At 45.3% G+C, this 14,575-nt stretch overlaps 1 protein-coding gene across 7 annotated transcripts in view; it reads right to left on the bottom strand.

Annotated features, from left to right (window-relative positions):
• CREM (cAMP responsive element modulator) overlaps positions 1-14,575 on the bottom strand; it is an 848,590-nt gene that overhangs the window by 779,022 nt on the left and 54,993 nt on the right. The window lies entirely within an intron of this gene.

Below are 14,575 nucleotides of genomic sequence, written 5' to 3'. Positions count from 1 at the left end.
CAGATGCAGGGGACTGACTCCTTTAATCCAAGGGAGATTACTTCAGGTGTCCTTGATGCCCACAGGCCGGGAGAGGAAGCTGGAAGAAGCACAGGCACAGACAATGAAGAAGATTTGCAGAACAGTCAGAGTCTTCCTTGGTACACTCTCTGTTCCAGGCAAAGTCCAGCAAAGTCCAGGTGCCCAGACGATCGAAGTTGAAGTGGTTTTGGGTTTGAATCTTGTCCCACGATGAATCTGAAGAGCCACCCACAAGTGAGCCCTTAAGTACCCTAGGAAAAGGATTGAAACAATTCAGGGATCCCTCCCAGAGGAGGGGCTGGACAGAGGGAGGTATACTCAGATAAACCTGAAGACCCACCCACAGGTAAGCCCTTAAGTACCCTAGGAAAAGTGTTGGAACAATTCAGGGGTCCCTCCCAGAGTAGGGGCTGGACAGAGGGGAGGATACTCCCATGCCCTTTGTCCAGTTTTGTGCCAGAGCGGGAGCCAAGGGCTTCCTGAACTGGCTCAAACAGGACTGTGCAAGGAGGGCACCAAATGTGCCCTTCAAAGAAGTCTGGTGGTGCTGGCAAGCGTCCCCACCCCAATACACTAAATCCTGTCTGGGAGGTGGTCACACCTCCCTGTGACAGGAAACCTATTGTTCTACCTTCCCATGCTCGAGCTCAGCTCAGTAGCAGAAGGGCACAACCATGTCTGTGGTTGGCTGCACCACTAGCTTGCTATTCGTCTCTGAATGGCTGGTGCCGGAATAGAGGGGGCCACCCTAGGGGAGCCCACCAGTACATGGGTTCCTACATCCAACACTAGAATTGGTGTTGGGGTAGGATTCCAACATGTTTGATACCAAACATGACCGGTTTCAGGGAAGCCAATATATAATTAGACATTTCGTAAATGACTTGATGTCCACTATGTGTAAAAATGGCTGACCACACTCACAAAGCTTGGAGATTCGACTCCATGCAGGGGCACCCTCAACTTTATAAAAAAGCACCCTGCCCTCAGGACTTAAGAGTCTGCTATAGGGGTGACTTATAGGTTTTAAGGGTAGTGACCTCAGATATAAGGAACCTTAGATCTGATGTGAGAGATGCAAGTACCGACTCACACAGGCTGCAATGGCAGGCCTGTAGTCACAGTTCAAGGGGACTCCTATGGTTGGCACAATACATGCAGCAGCCCTGGGGAGACCCCTGGTATACCTATGGCCTCAGTACCATATACTAGGGACTTAGAACGGTACACCAGTAGCCAATGGAAAAGTGCAGAAGTGGTGCCAGTCTTTAACAAGGGGGGATAGGTAACCACCAAATAACTAGAGACTAATTAGTCTCATCGAAGCTATACAGAAAGTATTCAGCTGCACAGTTTTGGCCAAGGTGCACAAATGGATCGATGAAAAGAGAATTTTAACACCTTACCAGGCAGTCTTCAGGGCCAAAATTAGCACCATAGACCAGGTCTTTTGCTACATGCTTCTATATTGGAAAACGTTAGTAATCTGCAAGTGCAGCCTTTATGTTTCATTTGTCGATTTAAGATCTGCTTTAGATCTGGTCCTGCAGCATAAACTGAGGCATGTGCTACATGATATGGGAAAGGCTTTAGAAATTCTTCCTATGATGAATCACCTGCACGAGGGCAACTTTGCAACAATCCAATGGGGGGAGCAGGGACCGATGACTGATCCAGTTATAATTAACAAAGGCATCTGGCAAGGCTGTGTGCTAGCCCCCACATTGTTTTCATTGTATCTGAATGAGGTAGTACACATTCTCTCCATTTATTGGAAAGTCTCAAATAGCTACACTTCTCTTCACGGACGATACTGGTGGCCAAAACACCTGAAGGTCTCCAGCTACTACTAAATCGCTTCGAAGTTCTGTGTGATCAGGGTGTTGGAGATAAATGCCACTAAAACTAAGTATATGGCAATAAATGCTCACAAGACATAGAAGGGGAAGCTTTCTCTAGGGTGAAAGGACCTTGAGAGAGTGGATATCTTTGAGTACCTTGGAATCACATTGGTAGTAAATATGACATTGCAGCCTCATGTAGATAAAATGGTTATAAAAACACAGGCAAATCGTTGGTGCCCTGCTGAAAGAGCAAAGTGTGCCTTCCAGCAAGCCTATGGTGGCTGCACTCCAGATTTAAGAATCAAAGACTGTAGGGACAGCTCTATACGGGGCCGAACTTTGGGGCTTTTTAAGTATAGCAGAGATGTCTAAGATGGAACATACGTTTTTAAGAAATCTTGTACACCTGCCACCCAGTACTCCACTTCACCCCCTAAAATCTGATATGGGTAGAAAATCTATTGAGGATAAAGCCAGGCTCCGTCCACTATTATACTGGAGAAGGCTGATGTCCACCCAAGAACTAGCTCTCTATGCTGAAGCATTCCAGGATGCTGTTAACATTGATAATTTCCATAAAATACCTTGGTTTAGTTATGTTAAGAAGCTGCTAACCTCCCTGGGCTAGCAAGCAGCATGGAACACTACCCTCCCGAAACCTATCCCCTCGAAGGCCCAAATGAAGAAACATTACTGGGCATGGGTAGCGCAGACTGAGTCTGTATCCCTCTCAAGAGGGAGTTTGACAAACACGTTTATAGATTTTAAGCCTGTCAGTGCACTTGAGCTTGGATTTTATCATAGCTCCCTTGGATAGGAAACTGTATATTCAATTTAGACATGTCTCTCTCTCCCCGAAAAGAGTCTTGGCAAAATGGGCAGCAAGCAGTGCAGTTTTCACCCTTTGCCCTGGACGTAACTTTGTAAATGAAACAGTAGCATATGTCCTATTTGCTTGCCATGCATATTCTGGTCCGAGTTCAGGGTGGATTAAGCCTGTCTGCAGGTAATCCGGCATACGCGGATATATATCTGCCCTGAGGATATTCAAAACAGATCCAAGACCGATTTACGCCTGCTCCGCTACCAATTACTGGGATGCATGTGGGTCATTAGAAGTAAGGCCCTATAAGGTCAGATGATGAATGTCTACTATGCTTGAAATTGCTCAAAATTTTGTTTACCTGCCTAGACCTGCTGTGAATATATTATGTGTGATTCCTATAGTATTTTATGTATTCGGTTTCGGATTAAAAATCTAGTTTTATATATCATGCAAATGTAATATTTAAGGTAAATCGAATTGGTGCAGAGATAGGCCCATGCTATTGTTAGCATTCACAATTGAGAGTTATGTATTTCTGCCGGATTTGTTAGGCTCAGATTGACTTGTAAACTAGGCTGAATACTATCCTCCAGCTATGATCCGATGGATAAATAACCCTTTCATAACTGTATGTTTTAAATGTTTTTAGCTTTTTCTATATTTATGTTAGTACTGTACACATTTGCAAAAGGGTTTATGGCACTGTCTGCCAAAATAAAATATTTACAACTAAATGAAGGAGGGGAGATGGCAGGCAGACTGCTTACACTCCAGATGCAGCAAGAAGAAGCACATTTAGCTAGTCCAGCGATTAGAAATTTTAGAGGGTAGATTCTTACGTACCATGAGAACATAACGGAGGCCTTCGCCTGTTACTATACTTCTTTGTACTCATCATCAGACTCGACTGACCACGTGGAGGAAGACCGGTTTCTGGATTCACTCCATTTACCGTCTCTCACGAAATAAAAGACAGGGCCTGGCTAGAGGAGGAAATAACACTAGAAGAAATAAATGAAGCCATTTCCAACCAACCCACCTGCAAAGCACCAGGTGAGGGTAGGTTACCTGTGGAATTTTATAAGGCTTGCAGACTTATGGTTTCCTCAATGTTATATGAGGTTTTCAAAGAGGAGGAAATCTCAAATTCTCTGGCAAGTATTTCCAACAAGGCTATCATTAATCTTCTACTGAAGGATAGCAAAGACCCACTAGACTTTGGGAGTTATAGGCCCATATCTCTCATCAATGTGGACATTAAAATTCTGGCCAAAATCATAGTGACCAGACTAGGCAAAGTAATTCCATCCTCTATCCATCCCACGCAGGTGGATTTTGTTCCTGGTCCGTCCTTTAGAAATCACCAGAGGACACTGGCACATCTTCTCTGAGCCTTGAAAGATTTAGAACAGTAAACTCTGGCCGTTTCACTCAATGCAGAGAAAGCCTTTCACCGAAGGGAATGGTCATACCTGTTCATGGTCCTGAACAGATTTGGACTGGGGCATCAGTTTATCAGAATAAGTTAAATTACTCTACCAGATCCCAGAGGCATAATTTAATTGCAGATGCTATCTCTCCCCCAGTTTACCCATTTGATGTGGAACGCAACAAGGCTGCCTTCTTTCTCTACTACTATTACTGTTAGCCCTGGAGCCCATGGTCACGGCACTCAGAACCTCTCCGCAGAGTAATGGTACCTCCATTTACTATGCGACGGTAAAGGCGCTCCTCTAAGCTGATGATAGTCTTATGACCATCACCAAACCAGGGGAAACACTTATCACATTCATGAGCCTACTGAACACTTTTCTCAGTTCTCAGGGTATAAAATAAATTGGGGAAAAATGTGAAGTAATCCCCATTTCCTGGGGTACAACCAAAGCCTGCATTGAAGGCTATAATTTCAAATGGGTGCTTAAAGGGATGAAATATCAAGGGATTATCATAACACAAGGCTTAGCCCACACAATGGAGGACTTCATACTCCCTCTACTGGAAAAAAAAGCCAATCAACTTCACGCAATGGTCAGCCCTCCAATTGTCTCTCTGGGGTCAGGTGTAAGTCGTGAAGATGGTCATAGCACCCCTATTCAACTATGTGTTTGGGGTGCTTCCAGTACTAATACCTAAACAATTATGGACTCTAATGGATTCAACTATAAAATCTTTCATGGGGGGTTAAGGGACGGCATGCACCCCAGATTAAAAAGGATAAATTGTTTTCCCATGCTGAAACTGGAGACCTTCAATTACCTCATATGTTCTCCTACTATACTGCTGATCATCTCTCACAGATGGTGTACTAAATGGCCATGATCCCGGACTCACCCACTTGGACTGACATTGAAAAAGATATTTTGGAATGTGAGCGATCTATTGCTGCATTTTGTAGGCCCTTTCCATCCCCAGCACAAAATGATAACTTAATATACAGCCATGATGCAAAGTTGCATATAACCTCCTAAAGAGTAACCCCTGGCTCCATGTTTCAGCCCCAGTTTAGCATCATCAAGAAAAGCATCTAGGGGGCAACTCGATGTTCTGGCCAATTTGGAGGTCACCCATTTAATGAAAAAAGACTCAAAACGTTTCAGGAACTACGTTCAGAATTTGGCCTAAGACAGTACCACAAATGACCTTATGCCCAAATAACATATTGTCTAGGCAGACATCAGGCAAGGCTTTTACGGACAAGCCTCATTGGCCTATACGGCAATACTTTGAAACATGGGGAAAACACAGGTAAGAGGATTCAGGCCTCTATGGACATTTGATACATACATTATTCCCAGGCCCCTGAGGGAGAGGGCCAGGGAGAAATGGCAACCTCTCTTATACTGAGATTAAACTCTAAAATATTTGGAGACACTCATGCATACCATTGATACACTAGTCCGCGAGACAAAGTTGAAATTTGCCTACTTCAAGGAGCTACAAAACTGGCACTGGACTCCCATGCTTCTTCATAGATCGGGCTTCATCCCCCATGATACACCACCTATACACCAGGCAGGTGCTGGTCCTCAATAGAGGTGCAAATTGCAAGTTTGGCAACATTAACAACCATGTACATTTGTGAGCAAACTCAGACTTCTCTCCATCTTCTTTCCACCATAGAAATGGTGAGAAATTTACTTCAGCACTTAGCTAGAGTAACTCCATTTCTGGGTTGAGAATGGGAACTGATCACCCCCAGATTTGAAGAGGGAATAGAGGAAGTGCTTTCTTCATGGGGAAACATGGTTTTCCCATGTAAAACAAAAAGTGTGCATTTGCACAGAGGACTCCATAGAAAAGTAAGCTCAGGGAGAGGAATATATCTCCACCCATAATTTTGTTTATTTTCATGAATCTGGCATTCCACGGTGCTTAAGGTCTCTGCTTCCGTCTTTATTTATTGGATCTCCTTCTACTTAGGGTCCAAATAAGGTTGAACAAATAAAGGGCAACTCAGTATTTTCTCTTGCATCTCTGGAGTTAAAGCTGGAAGCTCTAGTCAGGAAGAAGAAAAAAAGAAGTACCATGCAGATGTTTGCAGTGGCAAGGTCAAACTTTACTTCAGAATCTGCTGAAAAGCCTTTCTTTTATCTTTTGGTAGAAATGTAGGAAATTGATTCAAAGACTCAAAAAGGGATCACTGATGTCACATGCAAAGACTGTGCTGGAGAGTTCCCTTTAATTTAGTATCGGAATCATTTGGTGTGAACTACTTCTCCAATGTCTTTGTCACTGGACATACAGATTATGAATTCACAGACATATCCATCATTGGTTTTAAGAGCTCAGGAACCAAAGGTACAATAGGTTATGCTTTTGACTTTGGATGTTTTCAAAGAGGACTAATGTGCTAACTTCAGTAGTGGTCGGAATATAACATTTCCTTACTGCTCCATTTAACAGCTCAAGGTAATGGACAAGGCCATCAAAAGAAGAAATCGTAGATGGGATAGACTCAGAGAAAGCACAAGATAAGGCGTGTGTGATGGACATATGTCTCTTTGCTGAGGAGTAGTACATCTGTGTCTTCTTTCCCTCCTTGGGCTGGGGGTCCGGCGGTCACTATAACATCTGCAATGCGTTTCCTGTAACTCAATGGCTTGAGAGACCAGCACTGAGAAGCCTCAGTTCTTGAATAGAAAGACCTTTATCAGAGGGGGGATTAGAATTTCCATTGAAAGTTGAGGAGGCCGGGCTGTCTAATAGTTGCTGGAATTCTATCAAGTGGCCACATTTTGAAATTGTATCCAAAAGTAGGAATAAAAAACATAAATGTGTTCAAGATTTTTTTGAGGTGCTCTGATCAAAGCAGAGAAAGAGGTTGCCATTCCAGAGGTAGCCTGCAAGGCATCTGAGTTTAAGTCAATGAGGTGTTGTCCTCTCTCCTTTCCTCATCTCAGATGAAGCAACAGGGTTACGTGAGCCCATCTTGCTTAAGGGTACACTTTGCTTGAAGATACCTACCTTCAGGGTACTCAAAGTCTTTCTTAAGAGTACACTACTGATGTCACCAAATGCAGTGATTGCTTGATATTAAGGCAGACTAGTTTTGATTCCATCTCATTCCTCTTTCTTCCATCACCCTTCCTACCTGCTCTTACTCTTGTGGGATCTTGTACACCCTGCTTTCATTTTTTCTCACTATTTTCCTATCTTTCTCTTCATTTTCTTCCCTATTCTACTTATTATCGCTTGCTCTCGGTCAAAGTCTTAAGACAAAAAATAAGTTTCCACCCTGCCTTGGAATGTTTACAATCACCCATCTCATGGGGTCAGAAAAACAGAAAAGGTAACCTAAGCAGAAAATAATACATTCTATAATTACTCCCAGTGTTCTGGAACCCTTACTAATATTTTAACAATACGTACATTTCTGAGCAGCTTCTGAGTCTCTTTCTGCAGAAAAGAGACAATAAAGTTCAATTTTTAAACATATGTTTTTTGAGAAATTAATTTTAAAAGTGTTATAGGATCCCATGAAACAATCAGAATATTCTAACAGTGATGGATTTTATGAAGATCTAATGATGAATACCTTTACATTTACACTGCATAAAGGTAAACCTTTGGGCATGTTGAAAAATATGTATAATTTGCCTCTTTAAACCTTGAGGTATGCACCTTGCAGCGTACGAATACTCTAACACTTAGAGGTTAACGTGAACAAACTGGAAAACACCATCTATACACTAGGCAGGTGCTGGTCCTCAATAGAGGTGCAAATCAATAAGTGCAAAGTACGCTACATCAAGGACAAATCCTTCTGGGTCAAGGTCACAGACAGTCTACAGTATCTAGGATCAGGTGATTAACAGACAACCTCTCAATATAATAAGTGCTATGCATGCTAGTGAAGTAACCGCAGGACAATAAATTTTTTATTATTGATTTGGTATAGACTGCAATCATGCAAACCAGAAAAATATTAAGCATATTAGCACAACTTTAATAGTTCGCTCTCTTCTACAATAAGATCTGTTATTAACATCTGCATCTTAGTCTCATCCTGTAGTTTATCATGCAGCTAACTCCCAGCCCTCCCAGTCTTTTGTTGGTGTGTCGGACGGTGACTGTAGGGATTGAACCAATGAACCCCAAAAGTCTTTCGGTCGTGAGGCAGCAGGTACCTACTCTGCATATGATTTTAATTGTTCCTTGTAGTATACCATGTCAGATATCCAATATTTTGTTCGGAGTTTGTCTGCTACCCCATATCATGGCAATACGTATTTTGGTCAGTAAAAGGGTTACAGCTGTAATCTGCGCTTGGACGGTCTCTGGATTTCACCAGGCCCAGTAGACAAATCTGTGGGTTATTGGGGATCAGTTCTGATAGCATAGCTCCCAGAGTGTTCGTCACTTCCCCCCAGTACTGCCATACCGGAGGATATGCCCACGCTACATGCAAAACGTCAGCCTGGAGGCCTCCACAGCATATAAATTTGCCATCTCCCCGCAATCCATATTTATGTAGTCGAGTTGGCGTATAGTATATTTGTTATAGAAATTTAAAATGAATTATGCGTAAATTAGAGTTTGGCGTGAGCATCTTCTTAAGTGTACCCAGTCGTTTGTAAACAGAGGTGTGTCAAGCACAGCATTCCATCTCTCGAACGCCTGTTCAGAATTTCTATAGTGCTCATGTTGAGCTGTATTACAGAGTTTAGTTATGAGATGTATGCACGAGGGTGCGGTCAGCAGCATCTATAGTGAATAAAGTGTTGGGGGGACTGAGGGAAGGATGGATAAAGGTTTTTGATTGCTCGTCATACATGCAACTATGTAAAGAGCAGTAGTGGGGTGTGAGAGGTGTCAGGAAGGATGGCTGAGGAGTTAGCAATTGATCCCTCTCGGAACATGTCGCCAATGGTGTGAAGGCTGATTGTGGCCAGCATCTCCCGTGCCGTCTGATCTTGTGTCACAGATTTATCTGGGTGGTGTGACAGTGGGAGGGCAGGAGCATAGAGTGGCAGTTTGTGAGCATGTTGCCCCATTTTGCGCCATGCTATAATGGTACTCTGGGTCGGGTTTATCGCAGAGACGGTGTGCTTAATCTCTTTTGTGTTATAAGGGCAGATAATGGGATCCGATGTGCTTTGTCTGATTCTATAGCGACGTGAGGAAGATGGCTGTCGGCAGGCCCACGTGAGCATACTCAAATGAGATCGCAATTTCAGGAAAAAGTGCTGCATCAGGGTGATAGGTATGTTGAGGAATAGATACAAGAAGCGTGGCAGTACTATCATTTTCGGAGTCAATATGCGGTCTGCCAGAGACAGTGGCAACCGGACCAAACGGGCCACCTGATCTTCCAGTTTGGACAGTGCTCTCCCATAGTTCTCGGGAACCACCAGTTCTGGTTCATGGTGCACCCAGATCCCCAGGTATTTAACCGGGTCTCTTCGCCAGAGCAGGGGAAAGTCCACGGAGAATTGTTGTGTGCAGGGCGTTAGTGGGGTAACTACTGATTTAGCCCAGTTTATACTCAAACCGAAGTATATTTCAAAACAAATAAATTCCCTAATCAGTGGTAGATTATCTGCCGGGTTGCGAACATAAAGGACCATATCGTCTGCGTATAGGTAGATGCTTATAGTCAGCAATCAAAAACACAGTAATAAGGGGCTGTCCTTCCGTGTACCTCTATAAATGCGTAATTGGTCCACTGTGTTACCATTTATGCAAATTCTGGCAGCTGGTTCAGTATATAATAGTTGGATCCAGCGAAGGAAGTTGTGTGGGAACACCATTTTACACAGGACAGAAAACATGAATCCCCACTACACAGAGCCAAATGCTTTGGCAGCATCTAATAATGCAGCCGCTGCAGGCAGATCAGGGTCCAGCTGATGAAATGGAGCAAATATCGTGCGCAAGTTATGTATCCTGATTGATCAGGTAAAACTAAGTATTGCATATGGGGTTGTAGTCTGGTGGCTAGTATTTTTGCTAAGATTTTAGCGTCGGTGTTGATAAGTGAGAAAGATCAGTAAGATTCACAATGATCTGGGTTCTTATCTGGTTTAAGTAATGTTACTAACAGAACCTCCAGGAGAGTTGGGGAGAGCACACCTCACTCATAGGTTTCCGCATACATTGCATGCAGATGTGGGACTAACAAGTCGCTGAACTCCTTGTAAAATTCGCCCAGCCAGCCATCTGTCCTTATGGGCATGCCGTTTGGCAGTGAGCAGATCATGCCCGAACCTCATCCTCAGTGACGGGCTGCATAAAATATTCCCTATGCCCATCAGAGAGCCAGGCCAGGGCAATGTCTTTTAAATAGTCCGCGATCTTATCGACAGAGGCAGTCAGGCATGTGGAGTATAATTGTGAATAATAGTCTGAACACCCGTAATATAGATGGCGTGTCGTACCATTACCTACCCGGAGCATCTATTATCTGCACAATTTTTTGCTTGCAGCCTGGTTGCGAGCGTGCGGTCAGGACGGCCATCTCCTGATATGATGACATCTTTTCTCTAATCATGGCTAGTAGTGTGTCATCTAGTGTTTGTTCATGTTCCCCCTCCAATGCTTGTATAGTGTTTTCAAGCATAGTGAGCAGCTGGTGGATGCCATGTAAAACACCTGTTTGTTTGCGGATACAAACCCCAAGCACTGTTACCTTAAAGGCCTCCCACGGTGTTTGTGTATTTGCCACTGTACCTGCATGATACTCAAAGTATTCAACAATGGCATGTCGTATTTCAGTTCTGAAGACCTGGTCCAGCATTGCTGCTGTCAGGAAGCGCCATGTGAATTGTCGGAGAGTGTGAGTGGGCAGCATCAATACAAGACGGACGGGGGCATGATCAGATAGATTCTTCTGCATGTGTTCTATTGTATCCGTCCAGGAACTAACCTGACGGGTAGCTAACCAGTAGGAGTTATGTGTGGATGAGGAACAAGTGCCCTCTTGTCTGGCTGGGTGCTACAGTCTCCAAAGAGCAATAAACTTTTGCTCTGTCATACCATCACCGAGTACCCTGGCTGCTTGTTTGTCATAGCAGTATGTATGGGTCGATCTTCCCATTGCTGGGTGAATGCAGGTATTTAATTCTCTGCCTCACACCACCACTGCCGGTGGTATTTCATGTGGTTGCACCCAGATCTGTGCATAGAATGCAGGGACATCAGTATTTGGACCATAAACATTAACTGTCAGGATGGTACCACTAAAGTTCCCCTGCACAATAACAGAACAGCCTTCTCTGTCAACAGTCATGTGTAATACTGTAGAAGGGGTGCCTTTTTTAACCAGTAAAGCACCCCGGTGGCATATGTAGAGTAGGAGGAGGCTATGCGTACAGACATCTAGCACCCACGTTTAGTTCTGTGTGTTGAGTGACGTGTGTTTCCTGGAGGAACGCGACTTGCACACCATGGCGGTCCAAATATTCCAAAACGGGTCTGGTCATACACAGGTTGTTTAGTCCCCTAATGTTCCACATATGTAGGGTCATAGGTCTAAATGCCGGCACCATAGTGTATCCTGGTATAGAGTCTTAGGAAGTAGCACAGGATGAAATACGCAATATCAAGCAGTGTAACTGTCGCATCAGTTCTACTGATGCCATTGAAAACAAGTTTTGACCACAACATGTACCCACCCACCTCCCACTCCAACACCCCAATTGTGTCAGAGACATTACCTATCCCTAGACAAGATCCTCCAGAAAACCCTAACCCTCATCCCCTACAAACAGCTCAACTTTTTAGAAAGAGTGCGGTGCACACATGGGAGCGGAAACGGCCCGCCGGATACCGCCCCAGTGTGATACATGCGGAACGGGGCACCCCAGCAGTGATAATCAGTGCGACCAAAACATAGGGTCCATATGAAAACCATAACACGCTTCTCTTTTGCAATAAGAGACCTCTAGTAATGTTCATGGCCCAACCCGACAAGGGAGGCACTGTGCAGAAATATCAGTTACCAGCAGGCACCTCACTGTCCAGCCCAGCAATCTGTGGACAGTCTATGGGTTGTAGGCAGAGTCACAGTATATTATGGGACCATGCTGAAGTTCGGGTCATCAAGGCCAGAGGAAGGTGCCTGTTCGCCAGCGTCCACCCTGGGAGATTTCCATCTATTGCCTGCCCTCTCTTGCTGCTGTAGGAACTGTGGTAGACTTTTTGGATCCTCGAAGTCCTTTGGCCTGCCGTCTTTTGTTATCTTGAGGCGAGCAGGGTATAGCAAGGCATAGGTGATATTCATTTCCTGGAGCTTTGTCTTTACAGGTAGAAATTTCTTTCTTGCCTTTTGGACCTGAGTCGTGAAGTCCGGTTAGATGGTACATATCTGAGGGTCCATAATTCCCTCGAGTGGCGCAATGCCGCTTCACGATTTCTATAGTTCAGGATCCTCGCTATAACGGGGCGAGGCCTTGCACCAGGCGGCGGCTAGGGCACAAGCGATTGGTGAGCCCGCTCTACAACAAATATGTCTAAAAAGGCATTCCGCCATAATATGTCAGCTAATAGCTTTTCTATGAATCGCTCCTTATTGCCTGTATTTGTGGACTCGGCAATTCCAGTCATTCTGAGGTTATTGCATCTGGAGTATGCCTCCAGGTCCTCGGCCTTGGTGTAGAGCGATTCTAACACTCTCTCCATCTTCTTCTGGGTCTCCGCGGCAGTGCCCTATGTGTTTTCTGTATCAGAGACCCTGTGCTCCACCGTGTCTAGACGCTCTGCGTGTTTGTCCATTCTCTCCAACAATCATACTCACGCAATATGCAAGAGCGTCCAGTTTCCCATCAATGGCCAGAGTGACCTGTATTGCGAAGAGGATCTGGTGCAGATCCCCTCCGATCCCGGACTCCTGGGTTCCTGGGACTCCGCACCCGCAGCCATCGTCGTCTGGTCCTCACTTGCGCTGCTCAAAGTGTAGCCTTGACTGCGTTTTATCCGTTTTCCCCATGGCTCTATTCGCATGGTACCAGGAGGGTGTGTGAGGGAAGTAAAGATACCCGCTTCCAGTGGCCCTCAGACGCAACAGACCCATCAGCAGTGCCTCCACTAAGTGGCCCGATGGGAGGCTCAAAGTGTTTATTATGAGTGGTCACGCAGGAACCTAAATAGGATCTGTCTACAATGTTCCCACACCCATTCCAGCTCGTATAATATCAATCCCAGCGCCTGGTCAAATGATGATGATCTGTGGTGCAGTCTGCACGTTTTTGGTTGCAGGCCCACAGTAGCTATGCAATCGTAAGGTAGGCCCCCGAGCTCCTTCAACTGTTATTGGGAGGATAACAGTGGTCTCATTTCAGGCGCCCAGCGATGGTTCTGGCAGGTGCAGAGCAACCAGCCTGGTCGCTAATGCAGAGCAAGGAGGGCGCGGGGCAGAGTGGCTGGCAGAGCGGGCTGCTATCAGGCCTTCGAGCCCTCCCTGCAGTCATAAACAATGCGTGGGCTCTTCAGCAATGTAGGCCATCCAGGCGCGGCAGCAGGCAGGCCAGAAGGGGGAGGGGCACCACCACCGCCTCAGTCACACAGTCCCCCAAAGCGAAGACAGCGCCAGTCAAATCCACCAGTCCAGCACAGCACCGAGCTCCAAAGCGGGCCGCCTGCACTCCCCGGCTCAGGGCAGCAGAACCACGATCTCGCAGTCCGGCATGCCAAACTCCAATGCCGGGCTCCACGGGGTCAGTGAAGGTTCCATCTGCCGGGCCACGGGATCGCATCCCGCGAGCGATGATCTGGTGGAGCACACCACCCACCAGCAGCTGTCGCCTCCTCCTCCTCTGCGCTGAGCAAGCTCCCCGATGCACAGCCGGCGTGGCCTCTCCCCAGCCTGCACGGTTACGGCCTCCAATGTCGCAAAGTGTACAGTGCTCTGGTGTAGATTTCTGCCCCCCCAGTCAAGTCGGATCTACTCAGGTGCACCAGAACGGGTGCCAGAAGGCGCTGCAATTGGTGTATTGAGCAGGATGTTTCAGGATAAATTCACCGGCCGAAGGAGCTCGCTTAGGAAGTGGCCATCTTCGAGCCAGGCAAGCTCCACCCAAGGACAGTAGCATTAAAGCTAATAGCTTTCAAAACCACTGGAAAAGTCAGACAAGAGTTCACCACATACAAGTTTAAAACCGAAGGAAAATACATACGGAGATATATCACTATGAGTCAAAAGCTACCTTGCAAAAAATGCTCTTGATTGCATCTTAAAACATTGAGCTGGTTATCAACTGCTCTAGAAATAAGCAAAATATTACCATTCAAATAGTGCTTGGGAAGTAATCGGGATCAAAAACGTATACTTGCAAAAAAAGCAAAAAGTTGCATTCTACTCACTCCTTTAAAGTATATTGCCAAGAAAATAATGATTTATGTGGTTTGTTTGTTGTCATTGCTTGAAATTCGGATTGCCCTCTAAAGA

This window comes from Triturus cristatus, chromosome 10 (assembly GCF_964204655.1).
Source record: "Triturus cristatus chromosome 10, aTriCri1.1, whole genome shotgun sequence".
NCBI classification, from domain to species: Eukaryota; Metazoa; Chordata; class Amphibia; order Caudata; family Salamandridae; genus Triturus; species Triturus cristatus.
Note: the sequence above shows the minus strand (reverse complement) of the source record. Positions and strands in the feature narration are given on the sequence as shown.